This window comes from Jaculus jaculus, chromosome 4 (assembly GCF_020740685.1).
Source record: "Jaculus jaculus isolate mJacJac1 chromosome 4, mJacJac1.mat.Y.cur, whole genome shotgun sequence".
NCBI classification, from domain to species: Eukaryota; Metazoa; Chordata; class Mammalia; order Rodentia; family Dipodidae; genus Jaculus; species Jaculus jaculus.
The window spans coordinates 80,145,281-80,159,011 of record NC_059105.1 but is presented as its reverse complement, the minus strand read 5'-3'; the positions used below and the strand labels follow the sequence as shown (position 1 = coordinate 80,159,011).

Here is a 13,731-nt window from a genome sequence, read left to right as displayed (position 1 = left end):
GAAGATTACGTCAGGCTGTCAGCTCAAGACCAGTATGGGAGCACAGGGAGACCCTTTCTCACAAAAGAGAAAGGTCAGAGAAAGAAATAGACAAAGGAACAAGCAATCTTTGTTATTTTAATAAAGTAATATCCTACAAAGATTTGACAAAGACTTATTTTCTGAGATCTCAAAAAATTTGAGAATATGTCTATGTTCCATTTTATGTAAAACCTTAGCAAAACATCGATTTTTTTGTTAGTATTATGTTTGTTGAGATAGGGTCTCTATATGTACCAAACTGACCTTGAATTCATGTACTCTTGCCTTTGTCTCCCAAATGATAGGTTTACAAGTGTTCACTATATCTTGCCAAGGTTTAACAGTGCAAGAGCGTGTGTGTGTATTTTTTTTTTTTTTTATGGGGTTTGGGAAATGGCTCAGGGGAGTAGGAGTACTTGCTGTGCAAGCATGCGAATCTGAATTAAATCTCCAGTACCTGCAAAAAAAAGAGTGGGTAGTTGGTTGGGTTCTGTATGCTTGTAAGACTGGTACTGAGCAGAGATAAGAAACAGTGGAGACTGTAGGTGTAGCATGCATAGTAGAAAAACAGAGAGCTCCAGATTCAGTGAAAGATCTAGTTGAAGTTACCTCTGCCTTGCTAAGACAAAAACCAGCTGATGGGAAAAGTTTTATTCTAGCTACAGTCTCGAAGGAAAGCTTCATAATGACAGGGAAAAGCATGGCACAAACAGAGGCTGGACATCACCTCTGTGATAGCAAATGAAAACAGCAGCAAGAGAGCGAGCCTAACTCTGGCAAGAGAGTGCTAGTTATAACACCCTTAAGCCCGTCAGCAACAACACACCTCAAGCAAGGCTCTACCTCTCAAACTGCCATCAGCTGGGAATCAAACATTCATAACATGAGTTTATGGGATACACATGAGTCAAGCCACCACATTCTGCCTATAACCTCCATAAACATAATGACCATCCATGATGTAAAATATAATGCATTAAGTACAATTTAAAACTCCCCAGTTTTTATCCATTCCAACAATGTTCAAACATCCCCATAGTCTAAGGTCTCTTAACTGTGAGCCTGTAAAACAAAACAAACAAACAAACAAAAAAGCCCACATAATGTCACAAATTAAACATTCACACTGCAATAAGGAAGTATTACAAAGAAAGACCAAACCAATTTGAGGTCTAAAACAAGGTAAACATAAAATCCTGTAGCTCCAATTCTATTATCTGTAACCAGTGACAAAGTCTCTGGGGTTTCAATCTTGCCCCTCCAGCTGGACTATCCATATACAGGGAAAACTCCATCCCTAACCAGCAGCTCTCCTTGGCAGCTGTCCCATAGTCCTTGCATCTCTGGAATTCTGGGGTCTCTGTGGCAACCTATGGTTCATCCTGTTTCTCCACTAGGCCTCCACCAAGAACTCTAACAACGCTGCCTCCCCTCTCCCTTTGGCCATTTCCAAAAATCCACATTTGTTGCAATCTAGTTACCTCCTTCTTCTTGCATTTATTATATACACTTAGTACCAGGTAAGACACCAAATTTGTTAATACAGGGAGAAATAAAGCTTTTTTTTGTTTGTTTGTTTTGTTTTTTCGAGGAAGGGATTCACTCTAGCTCAGGCTGACCTGGAATTCACTTTGTAGTCTCAGGGTGGCCTCAAACTCATGGTGATCCTCCTACCTCTGCCTCCCAAGTGCTGGGATTAAAGGCATGCACCACCACACCCAGCTAAAGCTAATTTTAAGAGCAAGAAAATACCGTCAGCATTCTTCCTTAAAGCTACCTCTGTAGAAAAGAGTGAGCATTCCTCCTACTGTCCCAATCTCAATGGCAGTTCTTTCTCAAACAATTGTAGCTGAACTGGGTGTCTGTTTTCTGCCTAAAACTTTCATTTTTTTTTTGTGCCATATCCTTCTGCTCCCAACTGTCCATTTCTTTTAAACTCAATCTTGTTCAAGTTCTCAAGACATAAGCAGAACACAGCCAGCCTCTTGCAGAAACTGCTGCTAGAATAGGAGGACAAAGCTCTTTCTTTCTCTTCATAAACCAAACCTATATAGTCCATACCTCTTTCTGCATTTAGGTCTTTCAACTCTCAACAGAATAGTTCATCAAGCTCAAATTACAGCACTTCAAGGCATCTCACCTCTTACTCCAAGGTTTCAAATCATTCCACATTCTTCCTACAAATCAGTTCCAAAATATCAAAAGCCATATACTAAGATTTCTAGCAGCAAAACTCCCACTCCTTTGGTACAAATTTTCTATTGTGGATACCTTTGTCCATGGCGAGATTTGAGTTGCCCCATGGATCACTTTTCTTAAGACATCTTAATATTTTTTCTCCTGATCCCATTACTCAATTATGCTGATAACTTCATATTCACTAAGTTCCTGATTTTATATCTAGAATCTTTTGGAAGTTGGCAGTATAAAGGTTCTCCTGGTCATTGGATTCTTTTACAACTCTAATTATGTTAGACTTAAATAATATTAGCAGCATTATCACATTCTGGTTGTTTCCTGTACTTTCTACCTTTGTCAGTATGTTTGTCTGGTTGAGCTGGCACAACAATATACCATAGACTGAATAACTGAAAAAACATAAATTTACAGGCCGGGGATATTGCTCAATCAGTAAATTGCTTGCCTTGAAAGCATAAGAACTTGAGTCCGATCCCTAGAACTTGTGTTAAAAAGAGAGAGAGAGAGAGAGAGAGAGAGAGAGAGAGAGAGAGAGAAAGACTAGAGTGTGTAATCCCAGAGCTAGAGAAGCAGAAACAGGAGAGTCCTTGTGGCTCATGAGCAAGCATTTAACAAGCTCCAAGCCAATGAGAGATCATCTCAAAAAAGATAACTGAGCCGGGCGTGGTGGCGCACGCCTTTAATCCCAGCACTCGGGAGGCAGAGGTGGGAGGATCGCCGAGAGTTCGAGGACACCCTGAGACTACATAGTGAATTCCAGGTCAGCCTGAGCCAGAGTGAGACCCTACCTCGAAAAAAAAAAAAAAAAAGATAACTGATGGCACAAAAGGAACAAGATACTAGGTTACTTTCTGGCATCCATAAGGATATACACACATATACCCTCACAAACAGACACACACACACACACACACACACACACACACACACACATACATGAAAGAAAAAAGACAAAACAAATTCACTTCTCACAGTTCTGGAGGCCTGGATTTCAAATATCAAGATGATGACAAGTAAGGTTTATTTCTGGGTCTTATTCTCTTGGCTTATAGACAGATACCATTCTGTGATTTCACACGATAGAAAGTGAGCACTCTAATGTCTCCCCTTCTAAGGACACTAACCTATCTGGTCAATCCAGTCTGATCCTTATTGCTTCATTTAATCTTATTTATATCCTTAGAGGACCAGTGTCTACATATAAACTCATTGAGGGTCATGAATTCACCATACAAATTTTGTGGCACTACAAACATTTAAACCATGACATACTATCTGTGAGTCTTAAAAATGCATATTCTTCTTGCATGAAAATACATGCCCCACAAGTTTTAATTCATTTCAACATCAGCTCAAATATCTAAGGTCCAAATCTCAGCTAAGTAACATCTAAATCAGATAGGGGTAATATTGAGGGTACAATTCATCCTAAGACAGGCTAAATAGCATAGGAAAATCAACAGCTGCATGGTGGACAGTGTTGAATGTAACAGTAGAGTTGTATTGCAGATGATATCCTATGATTGTTCAGAGAAAACATAACTAGCTGGGACCAACATGGCTGACCCAGATGAGTGTTGACTGCCCTTGGTTTCATTATGATGGCATTCTCCTTTACTAGAATTGCTGTTTGTGTTCCCATCATGCATCTCATGCTACAACATGTCTGAAATCTCCATGTAAGGACAGAAAACTGAGAGCAAACTCTATTCTGAGATTCATCCTCCCCACACACACATACAACTCACCCTCACAGAAATTCCCTGCCTTTCCCCATTTTAGCTTATGAATAATCCTCCCTGCTCCATTAAGCTTGCCCATAGAATGTGCTGTTCAAATATCTCAGAGGAGGTGGTGATTCAACCTGAGAATGTCTATACTCACCCCTTCAAAATGTACTTTCCCTTGAATAAAAACTTTTTGTCAAAGACCCTCATTTTGTCACATGTCTGAATTCTTCCTTTGAGGGCAACAAAAAGTTAGCAACACTAAGTAAAGGCCTCTTATGTTAGTCTAAAATCTTCTCTGGCCCTTGGTATCAGCAATATCTTTGGCAACACAGACAGTATGTAAGAAATTACTGATTTTTTATTTACTTATTTTTAGAAATTGGTTGGATGTGTTTATAGCACCATCTAAAAAAATATTAGGGCTGGAGAGATGGCTTAGTAGTTAAGGTGCTTGTTAAGGTGAAAAGCCTAAGGACACAGGTTCAATCCCCCAGTACCCACATAAACGAGATGCACATGCATTTGGAGTTCGTTTGTAGTGGTTGGAGGCCCTGGTGCACCTCTCTGTGTCTATCAACTCTTTCTCTCTCTCAAATAAACAAATAAAACATTAAAACTTCTACTTACTTATTTTTGTGGGTACACAAATCCCACAGTGCATGTGGAGAGGTCACAGAACAACCTCAAATTGTTTGTCCTCTCCTTCAACCTTCTTTTTGAGACAGGGCCTCTCTTGTTTTGCCACCATGTGCTCCAGTCTAGCTAGCCTACAAGTTTCTCGATCTCCCTGGCTTTGGCTTCCATTGTATTCTCTTTATCTTTTCCCTTTCTTTCTTTCTTTCTTTCTTTCTTTCTTTCTTTCTTTCTTTCTTTCTTTCTTTCTCTCTCTCACTCTTTTTTTTTTTCTTTTGAATAATCCCACAGGCACCTTGGGATTATAGGTGCATATATGCCACTTTGGATCAGGTATTATGTAGATGCTGGAGTGTAGCAGACAGCCTCAGGTCATTGGGATTAATTATCAAATCAAGTACAGTTATAGAGGAAGGAATATTTATTGAAGTTTATAGATCCAAGGAAAGTCCCATAATGGCAGAAAAAGTTGGCCCACATTCATGGGGCCAAACAGAGAGGGGGAAAGCCACTATCAAAAGCCAAAAGCTATATCACACAGCACACTTTAGGAACTCCAGGAAAAGCTTCAATACTTTTCATATCTTAAGACTGGAATTCTAAATCCACCCCTACACCTTAGGGCTGGACCTTACAATCCACTGAGAGTGACACCTCCTCTGGCCAGGTTCCAGATCTAAATTACAAACTTTAATAAAATCCTGACTATATTGGGGGCTATCCATTTAAACTCCCATATTCCACCCTTCCCCACCAACAGAATTATAACCATCTCACATTGTATATGACAAATTGAAAGGTTCCTACAGTCTTTACCAACTTAAGATAGTTCTAAAATTCCAAATCTCATCTGAGATTTAAGATGGTCTCTTAGCTGAGAGTCCTGTAAAATCAAAACGTTATATATTTCAACATATAAAGGCACAGAGTAAACATTTTTAACTGATATCAGGAAAAGCAAAGAGAGACTGTAACAATGCAAACTCAAAAACCATCAAGCAAACATTAAACTACTGTAGTTCAAATCCAATATAACTAGTGACCAGTGAGGAGTTTCTGGATTTTTGAACTCTGCCCCTCCAGCTCAGCTGAATAGCCAGGGAAAACTTCCATCCCCAGTCAATAGCCTCCATGGTAGCCCTTGTATAGTCCTGGTATATCAAAAACATCTTCAGGTCTCCATGTAAACCACAGTCCATGTTTCAATGGCTTTGCCAGCCACTTCCTCAGGGTCATCACATCCTGCCTATATGCTGCCTCCCAAGAGCAGCTCCTGGAACTGTGGGCACTTTATGCCCACTTCATGTATTTTTCATGTTTCTGAAACCAATACCAGGTGTTCAGGACACAGCCATATTTTTAATTCAGGGACAAAATAAATCATAGCCTTGAAAAGCAGGGTCCTTCTCCAGTCAACTCTTTTCAAAGGAATTTGTATTTCTATCATCATCTTTCTTCAGGCATCCTTTCCATTTGTTTTAATGTAAAGCAGTTGGGCCATCTTCCTTAAGATTGTTAATGTGTTTGACAATAGCAGCTTCAGTAGCCTAAAATCAGTGTCAATAAATTTTAAGCTTGCTTAAATTTTTCCAATTTAAAATCTTAAATCTTTCAGTTCCATATCTTTAGCCAAGCACATCAGTACATTACAAATTTAACCTTGATCAAACTCTCTTGGACATGGGCAGCACAATGCAGCCAGCCCTTATGCCAGTAGCATAGTTCCAACAAAGTCCTCTGTAGTCTTTCCTTCCCTTTAGAAAGTTCATAAGCCAAGCTTCCAAATTCAATTCTTTCTGTAGTTAGCATTCTCAAACTCACATCATAATAATCCATAAAACTTGGCTTACCACTCCAGAAGGCATCTTCAGTTGCAAGCACCAAGTCCATGTGCATTCCTTCCAAACAAAAGTTCCAAAAGACCAAAATACACATGGTCAGATTCATCTCAGCTACACCCCATTCCTGTTACCAGTTCTGTAGCAGACTGCCTCAGGTCGCTGGGATGAACTTCCAAATCAGGCACAGTTATGGAGGGAGGGATATTTATTGAAGCTTACAGATTCAGGGGAAGTTCCATAATGGCAGAAGAAGTTGGCCCACTTTCACAGGTCCAAGCAGAGAGAGAAAATGCCACCACCAAAAGCCAAAAGCCACATCCAATGGCACAGTTCAGGAACCCCAGGCAAAGATCTAGCACTTTGCATATCTTTAGACTGGAATTCCAAATCTACCCCCACACCTTAGGACTGGACCCTAGGATCTGCCCACAGTGATAATACCTAAAACAAAGTGGCTGCAGATCTAAATCACAAACTTTAATAAAATTCTGAATATATTGGGGCCATCTGTTCAACCTACCACATGGGAGAACTGAACTTGGGTTAGCAGGCTTGCAAACACATACCATCTCCCCAGCACCAATTATTAGTGAATTTTTAAATGGCTATATAGCTATTCTTTTTTGTTTTGTTTTTGATACATGGTCTAATGTAGATGGTGGCCTTGAATTTCTGATCTGCCTGCCTCAGCCTCCCAAGTGTTGGGATTATAGTGATATATACCATACCTGGTTCTGCAGAGCAAGACTTTCTTTCTTTCTTTCTTTCTTTCTTTCTTTCTTTCTTTCTTTCTTTCTTTCTTTCTTTCTTTCTTTCTTTCTTTCCTTCCTTCCTTCCTTCCTTCCTTCCTTCCTTCCTTCCTTCCTTCCTTCCTTCTTTCTTTCTTTCTTTCTTTCTTTCTTTCTTTCTTTCTTTCTTTCTTTCTTTCTTTTGTTCTCTCCCTCCCTCTCTCTTTCTCTCTTCCTTTCTTTCTTTGTAAGATATGGATCAAATTCAGGGTCTTGTGCATGGTATACAAGTGCTCTACCACCTAAAATCCCACAGATCTTTATAGATCTGTTCTATATGAGACTGGAATCAATCTGCAGAATGTTGTATCATGGGCCTAGTAGTTGAATGACATTAAGGATCTCACCACTGAAGACTCCTGTGAAAGGATCTGTGGGTCATGGAATGCAACAGGAGACCTTAGATACTCCTGCCTACCATCCTACCAACAATAATATTTCTGGGCAATTATATAAGTAAACAATAAAATCACCCATGTTCTATCACTGCAGCTCTTTCCACAAGACTTCATTCATAATTTTGGGGGGGGGGGTAATTTCTTCAAGGTAGGGTCTCACTCTAGCCCAGGCTGACCTGGAATTCACTCTGTAGTCTCAGGTGGCCTCGAACTCACAGCAATCCTCATACCTCTACCTCCTGAGTGCTGGGATTCAAGGTGTGTGCCACCACACCTGGCTTCATTCATAATTTTTTTTTTAATTTTTATTTATTTATTTATTTGAGAGCGACAGACTCAGAGAGAAAGACAGATAGAGGGAGAGAGAGAATGGGCGCGCCAGGGCTTCCAGCCTCTGCAAACGAACTCCAGACGCGTGCGCCCCCTTGTGCATCTGGCTAACGTGGGACCTGGGGAACCGAGCCTCGAACCGGGGTCCTTAGGCTTCACAGGCCAGCGCTTAACCACTAAGCCATCTCTCCAGCCCTCATTCATAATTTTAGTCTCAAATTTCTCTCTTCCTTATTAGCTGATTTCCAAAGATGTCAGCCTTTTCTCAGTGGTTCCACAGAGAGAAAAGAGTTGAGAAATAGGTTGTTAACTGATTTCAGGAGCAGGGCTAGGATCCAATTTTCTAGGCCCATTTTCTTTTTTTTTTTTTTGCTTTTTTCATTAAAAGTTTTTATTTTAAAAATCAATAGACAAAATTAAAAGACATTTCTTGACATTCTTGGGGAGGTTGATTTCAGTACTCCTATTCCCACTTTTGTTTTTGTTGTTCAAGGTGGAGTGTCACTGTAGGCTGACTTGGAACTCACTCTGTAGCCACAGGCTGGCCTTGAATTCGCAGTGATTCTCCTGCCTCATCCTCCAGTGATTAAACACATGTGCCCCGCTGCTTTTGGTTTGGTTCTTCGAGGTAGGGTCCCACTCTGGCCCAGGCTGACCTGGAATCAACTATGTAGTTTAGCATGGCCTTGAACTCATGACAATCCTCTTACTTTTGCCTCCCAAGTGCTGAGATTAAAGGCATGCGCCACCATGCCCGCCTTTCTTTCTTTTTTAACATTATGAGAGGGTAGGGAATAGGTCACTACAAACAAACTCCAGATAAATGTAGCCTTTCTTTATCTGACTTTATGTGGGGTCCTGGGGAATTGAACCTGACTGGCAGGCTTTGGAAGCAAGTGCCTTTAATCACTGAGCCATCTCTCCAGCTCAATAACATCTTTAAAAAATATTTTATTTATTTGAGAGAAAGAGAGGCATAGAGAGAGAGCAGGCATGCTAGGGCCTCCAGCGACTGCAAACGAACTCCAGACTCATGTGCCACCTTGTGTGTCTGTTCACGTGGGTACTGGGGAATCAAACCTGTATCCTTAGGCTTCACAGGCAAGTGCCTTAACTACTGAGCCATCTCTCTAGCCCCCCAATAATACTTAAACACAACATTATTTTGCTATTTAAGAAAAAATTCTTTTTTTTTCCCACTATAATCAGAGATTTTAATACTCCTTGAAAACGGGCAAATACAACAGGCAGAAAATCAGTACAGACACAGCTAAACTCAACAATATCATCAATCATCTAGAGGTAATTAACACTCATACTAACGTCATTCAACAACCCCAACAACTGTAGTTTTAGACAATCTCAAAACAGGCCCAGACCAGACATGGTGGTGCACACCTTTAATCCTAGTACTTAGGAGGCAGAGGTAGGAAGATCGCTGTAAGTTCAAGGCCACCATGAGACTACATAGTGAATTCTAAGTCAGCCTGGGATAAGTGAGACCACACCTAAAAAAAAAAAAAAAAAAATACTGGACATGGTGGTGCATACCTTTACAAAAATATGGAATGCTTCACGAATTTGCGTGTCATCCTTGTGCAGGGGCCATGCTAATCTTCTCTGTATCGTTCCAATTTTAGTATATGTGCTGCGGAAGAGAGCACTTAAGAAAAAATTCTGTTTTTTTTTTTTTTTTTTAATTTTTATTAACATTTTCCATGATTATAAAATATATCCCATGGTAATTCCCTCCCTCCCCACCCCCACACTTTCCCGTTTGAAATTCCATTCTCCATCATATTACCTCCCCATTACAATCATTGTAATTACATATATACAATATCAACCTATTAAGTATCCTCCTCCCTTCCTTTCTCCACCCTTTATGTCTCCTTTTCAACTTACTGGCCTCTGCTACTAAGTATTTTCATTCTCACGCAGAAGCCCAGTCATCTGTAGCTAGGATCCACATATGAGAGAGAACATGTGTAGGCCCATTTTCTAGCCAGTGAGATAGATGGGTTGGACCTCATATGCTCCAATTCTTTTTTTCCCCCTTTGTGGACTGCTGGCCACAACCTGCCATCATTGTGAACCTGCTCCAAAACCTATTTCACTGTAATTTCCCCTTCCTTCGAGAAACTTTTCAAGCACTTGATTCACTGTTCAGAGAAACCTTTCATAAAATTCTATATTCTGACTTTTTCCATGCTGGTTTCATTCATTCTAATTGTCTTGGAGAGGAGTGTCCACTATTCATTCCTGCTTGATCAACTCCCTACTTTCTCCTTCTGTTGAGCTAATTTATATATGAAGTCACTCCATTTCCACTGGTTTGTTGATGCCTACTCCAAGGGCCTCCATTCCTTCACTGCCACACTGATAGCTGGTTATAAAAAATCTCCCAAATTTTACTAATCATTTGTTATCAGCCCCACCCCATAGAAGACTTTTCCTCACCCAACAGCCCAACAGCCCAACAGTGAAAGAGGCCTCATACCACTGGAACAGCACAGCAACTGTTCATAGTCACCAGGGATGCCTCAGGGCCTAAATGATTAACCATCAGATAAAGACATCTAGTTGTGGGGATATGGTCATAATGGTCCCCTCTTTTTTCTTTTTTACTTTTTTTTTTTTTTTTTTTTTTTTTTGGTTTTTCGAGGTAGGGTCTCACTCTGGTCCAGTCTATTTTACATTTTTAAGTCACTGAAATATAGACAAACTACTGCCATGGGAAATATTACTGCCATACCTGTTGATTCCTCATTGGACTGTATTCTCAAAAATCAAGCCAACTTTAAGCCAGAAGTTCTTGTGGTGGTTTGATTCAGGTGTCCCCCATAAACTTAGGTGTTCTGAATGCTAGGTTCCCAGCTGATGGAGATTTGAGAATTAATGCCTCCTGGAGGGAGTGTATTGTTGGGGGCAGGCTTATGGGCTTTATAGCCATTTTACGCATGTCAGCGTTTGGCACATCCTCCTGTTGCTGTGGTCCACCTTATGTTGGCCAGGGGTGATGTCCACCCTCTGCTCATGCCATCATTTTTCCCTTCCATCGTGGAGCATCCCCTTGAGCCTGTAAGCCAAAACAAATCTCTTTTTCCCAGAAACTGCTCTTAGTTGGGTGATTTCTATCAGCAATGAGAACCAGACTGCAACAGTTCTCAAAAAGAAAACTCATCTTTTTCTGAAATGTAGCTTGCCCTCATACAATTTAGGGTATGTAAAGCAATGGCCAGAAACTACAACACCATATTATAGTTGATAGAGTTCATAAAAATCAACTCAAATGGTCTAAGATACCATATGTGCAAATTCTTATCGTTCTCTATCAGAAGCCAGATCTGTGTGGAACTGTGTTACACCTATATCTTCTTGGGAAAAACAACTTTGAATCAGACATTCTAGACAATCCTCTTGGGGAGAGGCCCCTAGAAGCCCTCTAAGTGAAATGCAGACTGTAATAACAACAGCCTCCATTACATCTGCCATTCCAATGTCCATTCAGTCATCTATAGATCCTCCTCTTTCTCATTCTTACTCTCTTTCTTCTCTCCCAGTACTTGGGAGACTGAAGTAGGAGGATCACCATGAACTTGAGACCAGCCTGGCTATAGAGTAAGTTTCAGGTTAGCCTGAGCTAGGGTGAGACCCTACTTCATAAAAAGCCTAAATTTGGCTAGAGGAATGGCTTAGCAGTTAAGGCATTTGCCTGAAAAGCCAAAGAACCCAGGTTTGATTCCCCAGGACCCATGTTAGCCAGATGCACAAGGGGGCGCACACATCTGGAGTTTGTTTGCAGTGGCTGAAGGCCCTGGTGTACCCACTCATTCTCTGACTCTCTCTCTCCCTCTTTCTCTGCCAAATAAATAAATAATATTTTTTTAAAAAGCCTAAATAACACCTAGAAGGCTGATGAAGAAGGATCACTGTGAGTTTGAGGCCAGCCTGAGATTACAAAGTAAATTCCAGGTCAGCCTGGGCTAGAGTGACACCTTACCTCAAAACACACACACACACACACACACACACACACACACACACACACACACCTAAATAGATAAATAATAAGAATACATTTAAAATACATAAATAAGTTTAAAACAAAAAGGACTTAGAATGTAACAGAGAGTGCTTGCCTAGCATGTGTGAGGACCTGAGTTTAATCCCTAGTACTATAAAATATAAAAGAACAGTATTCTCTTTCTCTTCCTCTCCTTTTGTCCCTTTCCCTTCCTTTCTCCCCACTCAGGCATCTCTATTCTCCAATTCTCAACAAGCCTACCTAATTTAACCAAGGTACCTAGAATTCTAGCACTCCATAATATTCTACCACCATATTCCTTCAGCCCTTACTCTCTATCTCCCACTACCAAAGGAATCTAGCACTGTTAGTGAAATCAGTTACCAGCCTATTTCTCAACAGTTTTCTCTCTGTGGAACCACTGAGATACTTTCTCCGTGTCTGAATTAGCCCTATATAAACAAAAGCTAGGCCAATTTTCAAAGACCCTCACCCAATTTACAGTAGAATTTTAAGCTATCTTCTTGTCCTTTGAATTAATTTGGATAATATTAACATCATCCTATAAACTTGTTACAGTCTAAGGGAGAAGCATCACATCTAAACTAAGGCCCAAGCCTTTCCCCAAAGTTTGGCAGCCTAATCAATATGTGGTAAGAACAACTACAGTCTCCATATGGCCTGCCTGGAACTATCAGAGGGATCAAGCAGAATGAGGATGCAGGGTTCACAAGGTAATTTGCCTCTTGGAGTGTTTGTAATGCTCGTAAACTATGACAAGATCAAGGTTACAGGGGGGTGAGAGGGAAACTCATCATTATTTCAAAGAGATGGCTAACAGAAGCTCTTGAAAAGTATGCCTCAATACTCGAGAAGGATGAATCATCCTGGAAATTCATTTTGCTAACCAGATCAGCTTTGGATATTGAAGGAAATTAGAAAAATTGGCTATGGGACTTCATATTCTTATGAACATGCTGCCAGAAAGAACTTTTGGGAAATTTAATAGTAGGGACTGAGCTGAGGAATGGCTAGCAACATAACCGGAAGAGTTGGGGGGGGGGAGATCACAGGCTCACATGAAAGCAATTAGTATAAGCAGTGCCATGTGACTGCAGGGTCATCTCAAAGGATGCTTCAGTCAGGGATCTGCCCAATCTGTTAATAGGAAATAGTTGTTGCTTCATATGCTGGAAGCCAGGACTTTGAAACAAAGAATGCCCCAATCCTACAATTTATTTTGCAAACAAAAAGGTCATTGGAGAGGGGCTGTCCTCTGCACTGAAGGGATAGGGGAACTCCCAAATCCATGATGGTTATGGCTGAGGACCAAAGGAGCTTGAGGTTCCTAATAGCTTCCTTCAAAACATAACTACCCCTCATGGCAAGACTTGAGTGACCCTTGACATTATCGAGGAAAGAAATTGAACTATTGACGCAGGATAGACTTGTTTTTTTTAAATTAACCACTCTGGGTCTCTGTCACCCCAAGGCTACCATGTAACAAGCTTGAGGGGACCCCAGTGGTGAGATAGTTAACCTTACCTCTAAGGTTATCTGTTGGTTTCTGATGATGCATGAATGCTGCCTTCCTTTACTGGAGTGGAATTTCCTGACTGCTCCTAGGGCAAGCCTATACTTTGAAAATGCATTTGTTAATGATACTGGCACCATCCTCGCAGTGCAAAGGACACAAGACATTTCCACCAGGGTAGGGGCAAGGATACATGGAAAGGATATCCATTTCCAACCAGTAAATTTTGC

At 40.7% G+C, this 13,731-nt stretch overlaps 1 protein-coding gene and 1 non-coding gene across 2 annotated transcripts in view; both read right to left on the bottom strand.

The window, feature by feature from the left end:
• The window catches only part of Baz2b (bromodomain adjacent to zinc finger domain 2B), a 308,213-nt gene that overhangs the window by 279,701 nt on the left and 14,781 nt on the right, over positions 1 to 13,731 (bottom strand). The window lies entirely within an intron of this gene.
• On the bottom strand, positions 9,498 to 9,604 carry LOC123460334. The gene has a single exon (XR_006636899.1). It is a non-coding gene; the product is annotated as a U6 spliceosomal RNA (small nuclear RNA).